This window comes from Helianthus annuus, chromosome 4 (assembly GCF_002127325.2).
Source record: "Helianthus annuus cultivar XRQ/B chromosome 4, HanXRQr2.0-SUNRISE, whole genome shotgun sequence".
Lineage (NCBI taxonomy): Eukaryota > Viridiplantae > Streptophyta > Magnoliopsida > Asterales > Asteraceae > Helianthus > Helianthus annuus.
In genome coordinates this window covers 143,971,782-143,978,049 of record NC_035436.2, presented here as the reverse complement: position 1 = coordinate 143,978,049, position 6,268 = coordinate 143,971,782, and positions in this window count along the sequence as shown.

Below are 6,268 nucleotides of genomic sequence, written 5' to 3'. Positions count from 1 at the left end.
GCTGGTAGAAATGTGGGTTGGCAATTTTGACAACTTTTTGAAAGGGTTAATGATCCTTTTGTTTAATAATATAACTTAACTTTTCTGGCTTATCTTGTGTTGTTATCCTTCAATAATCCTCTTATTTCTCAATTGCTATATTTGTTAAAATGACAAGAGTTGACAAAGTGTTAAATAATCTTAGGATATGATCCTGGATCAAATATCCTCATATTGAAAATTCTTAAAGCGTTTTAGTTCAAGGATCATAGGTTCGGTTGTCAAAGTATAAGGGTTGGTTAGGATAAAGAGTATAATCAAAAATAGTCAAGGATCATACCTGAGGATCCACGTTAGGATCCTAACCTTCAATCAAGACAACATAGATAAGACTTTGATAATTAATAAGGATTAAAGATCCTTATATGTTTAGACTTCCAAAACCTGAAAAGTGAGATATAACTTGGGACTAAGCCAATGTAAAAGATAAATGAGTAACTGGGGACATGCCCAAAGTATAACTGAGGATGATCCCAGAGGATCACTGGGGACAAGCCCAAAAAGATAACTGGGGACAAGCCCAAAGGATAACTGGGGACAAGCCCAAAGGATCGTATGTAAACTGGAGTATGGCCCTTTCTGGCAACTATCCAAACTTAGTGACATGAAAATGTCAAAACCTTAGCTAACGTGAAAACGTTAGAAACCTTAGGAACGGATGTATGGTGCGTCCACCATTATACGTAGGATCCCAAATATAGCCAGTACGATGAGGTTGTCAGCCCCGAAAGTGGGTACTGGTCCCAAAGACGTGAACTATACCAGGATCATCGTGCGCTGCTGGCGGAAACTGGGGATAATCCCAAGGATAACTGGGGTTGTACCCGAGGATCTTTGGTGCTTTTGGAGATCTTTGATGATTTGCTGAGGATACCTGAACTATCATAACTCAAATGGTTTGTGAGTAGAGGATGAAGGATACATGATCCTTATCCTTAGGCAAAAAGTAAGAAAATGCAATAGTTTTAGGATAAGCATATTACCAGAGTAAGGATCACCGATATCTCCAGGATCCTTCAAGGATACTTCAATGTAAGGATCACATGCAGGAAGGATCATGCTCACATGAAATATTTCTTTAAGTGAACAGCATTCCAGGCTCTTGGTAACAAGTTCCCTTCCATGGTTAGCAACCTGTATGCCCCCTTTCCTGCTTCAGCTTCAATCAAGTAGGGACCTTCCCATTTTGGTGCTAGCTTCCCGTCAGCAGGGTTGATAGTATTTTGAAATGCTTTTCTCAACACCATATCTCCGACTTGGAACTTCCTTATCCTGACATTCTTGTTGTAGGCACCAGCCATCTTTTGTTGGTAGCTTGCCGTCCTTATCCTGGCTAGATCCCTGTTTTCCTCAATAGTATCTAAATCCTGAGCCAGGATTGTAGCATTTTCTTCAGGATCACGAGCACTTGTTCTAGCAGTTGGGATCACCATCTCTGTTGGGATCACTGCTTCTGCCCCAAATACTAAAGAGAAGGGTGTCTGACCGGTGGCATTCTTGGGAGTTGTCCTATCAGCCCATAGCGCATAAGGTAACTCTTCTGCCCATTTCCCTTTCTTGGATCCTAGCTTCTTCTTCAGATTGTTGATGATGATCTTGTTGGATGATTCTGCTTGACCATTGGCTTGTGGGTGAACTGGTGTTGATGTGATCATCTTGATTCCCCAACTGTCACAAAAGTTAGTGGTTCTGCTTCCAATGAATTGGGAGCCATTATCACATACAATTTCAGAGGGAATGCCAAATCTAGTTATAATGTTTCTTTTAATGAAGGATATGACTTCCTTTTCTCTGACTTGAGCGAAGGCTTCAGCTTCTATCCACTTGGAAAAATAGTCAGTCATGGCAAGCATAAATACTTTTCCACCAGGTGCTTTAGGGAGCTTGCCAACTATATCCATTCCCCATCTCATGAATGGCCAAGAGGATGGTATGGGGTGTAGTAATTCAGCTGGTTGGTGAAGGATATTGCTATGTCTTTGGCAAGGATCACATTTCTTAGCATACTCTACAGCATCCCTTTTCATGGTTGGCCAGTAGTATCCTGTTCTGAGGATCCTTGAGAATAATGCCCTGCCCCCAGTGTGGTTTCCACAATCTCCTTCATGGAAGTCTCTCAATACTTCTTCGATTTCAGGATCCTCAATACATCTTAAATATGGTCCTGCAAGGGATCGTTTATATAGCATATTATTTAGGATTGTAAATTGAGATACCTTGATCCTGAAAGCTCTAGGATTTTCTCCCATTGGGATCTCTCCGTTTTGCAAGTATTTCATGATTGGTGGGATCCATGATCCTGAATAAGATCGAGCTTCTTCACTAGGGATTACTGCAGTATCCTCTTCTATTTCCATGGCTACTTGATTTTCAATAGCAGGAGCCAGGATATGGATGATAGGGATACTTATATCTTCTGGAATTTTTAAGGATGATCCTAGGTTGGCCAATGCATCAGCTTCCGTGTTATCCTCCCTTGGTACCTGTGTTAAGCTAAAAGAAATAAAAGAGAGTGCCAATTCTTTGACTATCTCTAAATATTTGGTTAGTTTTTCACCTTTAACAGCATAGGATCCATTAAAGTGATTGGTGATCAATAATGAATCTACATATACTTCGAGATATCTTACCCCCATATCCTTAGCAATCTGTAAGCCAGCAATTAAGGCTTCATATTCAGCCTCATTGTTAGTTGCTTGGAACTCACAGGCTATGGAGTGGGGTATTATGTCCCCCTGTGGCGATTTTAGTAGGATCCCTAGCCCTGTGCCTTTGATATTTGAGGATCCGTCAGTGTGTAGGATCCAAGGATCCTTGGTCTCATCCAGCTGTTGGACCTCCAATTCTGCTTCCTTTTGTAGATCACTACTGAAATCAGCCACAAAGTCAGCTAATGCTTGAGATTTAATGGCTGTTCTTGGTTCGTATCTTATATCATGGGCACTAAGCTTTACTGCCCACTTAGCCATTCTCCCTGACATATCTGGTTTCCTGAGGACATTCTTAATTGGAAAATTAGTTTTAACAATAATAGTATGGGTTTCAAAATAATGCCTTAACTTAGTGGATGCCATGATTAATGCAAGGATGAGTTTTTCGAGGTGTGAGTACCTGGATTCGGCATCAAGCAAACTTTTACTTACATAGTAGATAGGATATTGTGTACCTTCATGATCCTTGACAAGGACTGCACTTACAGCGGTTGAGGATACCGCTAGGTATAAGGATAACACATCTCCTTTCTCCGGTTTTGCTAATGCTGGTGCTGAGGACATATATTCTTTAAGGGCTTGTAAAGCATTCTCATGCTTCTCAGTCCATTCGAACTTCTTATTCTTCCTTAGGATATCGTAGAATTCTTTGCATTTTTCTGAGGATTTCGATATGAATCTGTTCAAAGCTGCTATCCTGCCTGTTAGTCTTTGAACATCCTTGGCATTGGCAGGAGATTTGATATTTATTAATGCTTTGATTTGTTCCGGGCTTGCTTCAATGCCCCTCTGGGTTACCATGTATCCTAAGAACTTTCCTGCCTTAACACCAAAATGGCATTTTGAAGGATTTAGTTTCATGTTATAATTATCAAGGATATCGAATGCTTCTTCCAAGTCCCTTAGGTGATCCTCAGCTTTCTTTGACTTGACCACCATATCATCTATGTACACCTCCATAGTTTTTCCAATTTGATCCTTGAACATCATATTTACCAGCCTTTGATATGTTGCACCTGCATTTCTTAGTCCAAAAGGCATGGCAATATAACAATATAAACCGGTTGGGGTCATAAAGGCTGTATCCTCTTGGTCAGATGGTTCCATCCGTATTTGTTGGAATCCAGATGATGCATCCATAAAGGTCAACAATTCATGCCCCGCTGTTGCATCCACCATGGAGTCAATGTGGGGTAATGGGAAAGGATCCTTGGGACATGCCTTATTCAAATCAGTGAAATCGACACATACCCTCCACTTTCTGTTTTTCTTTTGGACAACAACCACATTGGCTAACCATTTTGGATACTTTACCTCTCTGATCATACCTGCTCGAAGTAGTCTCTCTACTTCTTCTTGGATAATGGCATTCCTTTCTGGTGCAAACTTCCTCCTTTTTTGATGGATTGGCTTGATAGACCTGTCAATGCCAAGTTTGTGAGTAGTAATTTCCTTAGATATACCTGTCATATCTTCATGTTTCCAAGCAAAGGTAGATTTTCTTCTTTTGAGGAAGGATATCATGTCTTCTTTCATTTTGCCAAGGATCCCTGATCCGATATAGATTTTTGATTCAGGATCACTAGGATCCAAGAGGATTTCATCTACATCTTGTTCCCTTGCCTCCAAGACATTCCTCGGAGGATACTGTAATTGCTATTGCTCCCTTGGCTTCGAGGTTGGCTTCATGGATGAGGTATAGCAATCCTTAGCCTCTTGCTGATCACTGTCGATCTTGATTATCCCCCATGGGCTAGGGAGCTTCACACATTGATGGTAGGTAGATGGAACTGCTTTCATGTCATGTATCCAAGGCCTGCCAAGGATAACGTTGCAACAAGATAAACAGTCAATAACACAAAATTTTTGGTAATTATGTAATCCTTCCACGTAGATTGGGAGTTTGATGTCCCCCAGAGTTTTCTTCGTTTCCCCACTGAATCCTACAAGCACGGAGGATCTTGGTGTGATGTCTGATTCTGGGATTCCCATCTTCTTCAAGACATCAAGCTGGATAATGTTCACTGAGCTCCCCCCGTCAATAAGGATCCTGCGGACAAAATGGTTAGAGATAAAGAGAGTGATAACTAAACTATCATGGTGAGGATCCTGAATGTTAATGCGATCATCCTCATCAAATGTTATCATCCTCCCTTCCGAGACACTTGAGGTTCTAATAGGCCTTTCTCCATTATCCATTTTTGATTCTTTTGCATGTCTTTTGGCCGCTGAAAAGGATGTACCACAAATGTCTGATCCTCCGGATATAAAGTTAATCACTTGTGCGTCTGCCGGAGGTGCTGGAGCCTTTTCAGGGATCCTTTCAGGATCCTGGGTCCTTTGCTTTTTTCTCCCCAATAATTCTTTTAGATGCCCCTTGCTTAGCAGGTATCCAATTTCTTTTCTTAAGGCTATGCAATCTTCAGTTAGATGCCCGAAATCCTCATGGTATGCACACCATTTGGACTTGTCTTTAGTCCCGGATGGTTTATCATTCTTCCTGGGTCACCTAGCCTTTTCACCTAGATTCTGCATTGCAAGGATTAGTTCATGATTATCAACGGAAAAACAATATTCTGAGATTGGAGGATATTCTTCATCATCCTCTTCTTGGTCAACAGCATGCACATTCTTGTTCTCGTTTCTATGGTAGGATTTGAACTTGTTGTTTTTGAAGGAGGATCCTTGCTTATCTTGTTTTGAGGATCCTACTTGTCTCTCCTGGATCCTCTTGTCATCCTCTAGCCGGATAAACCTGAGTGCTCGAGTTCTTACTTCATCTAAATTCCTGCAAGGTGTCATAACAAGATCATCATAGAATAATGAATCCTTAAGAAGTCCCATTTTGAAGGCTTCAACAGCCGTAGCCATATCCAAGGACTCTTTACTAAATTTAGTTATATAATCCCTTAATGATTCATTATTATTTTGAGTTATCCTGTACAAATCACTAGTTAATTTTTCAAATTTTCTACTACAAGAGAATTGGTTATTGAATAAATTAGCTAAATTAGCAAATGAAGTAATAGAGTAAGGGGGAAGACTTAGCAGCCACTTAAGAGCTGATCCAGTTAGAGTGGATCCAAATCCTTTACATAGGCATGCATCCTTCAACTTTTCTGGGATAGGATTGATTTCCATCCTTTCCCTGTATTGTGCTATATGCTCCTCTGGATCCGTTGTTCCATCATACAGCTTCATGGTAGGGATATGGAACCTTTTGGGCACCTCTGCATCACAAATTGGTGGTGCAAAGCGAGATACCTTGTGGCTTCCATCTGCAATCTCTGGGATAGGCTTGACTACCCCTGGAACACTTGAGATCATGTCTTTTAGCTTCTGCAACTCCCTGGCCATAGCATGATTGGTACCTGTATCCTGCATGAATCCATGGTTAGTGGTAGGATAATTGTTTAAAGTGTTACCTCCCATTGGGTTCAAGTTAGGGAATCCATATTGCTGGGATTCTGGAACAACGGAGGGACCAGTGGAAGCAATGGTCTGCATTGGGATGAAGT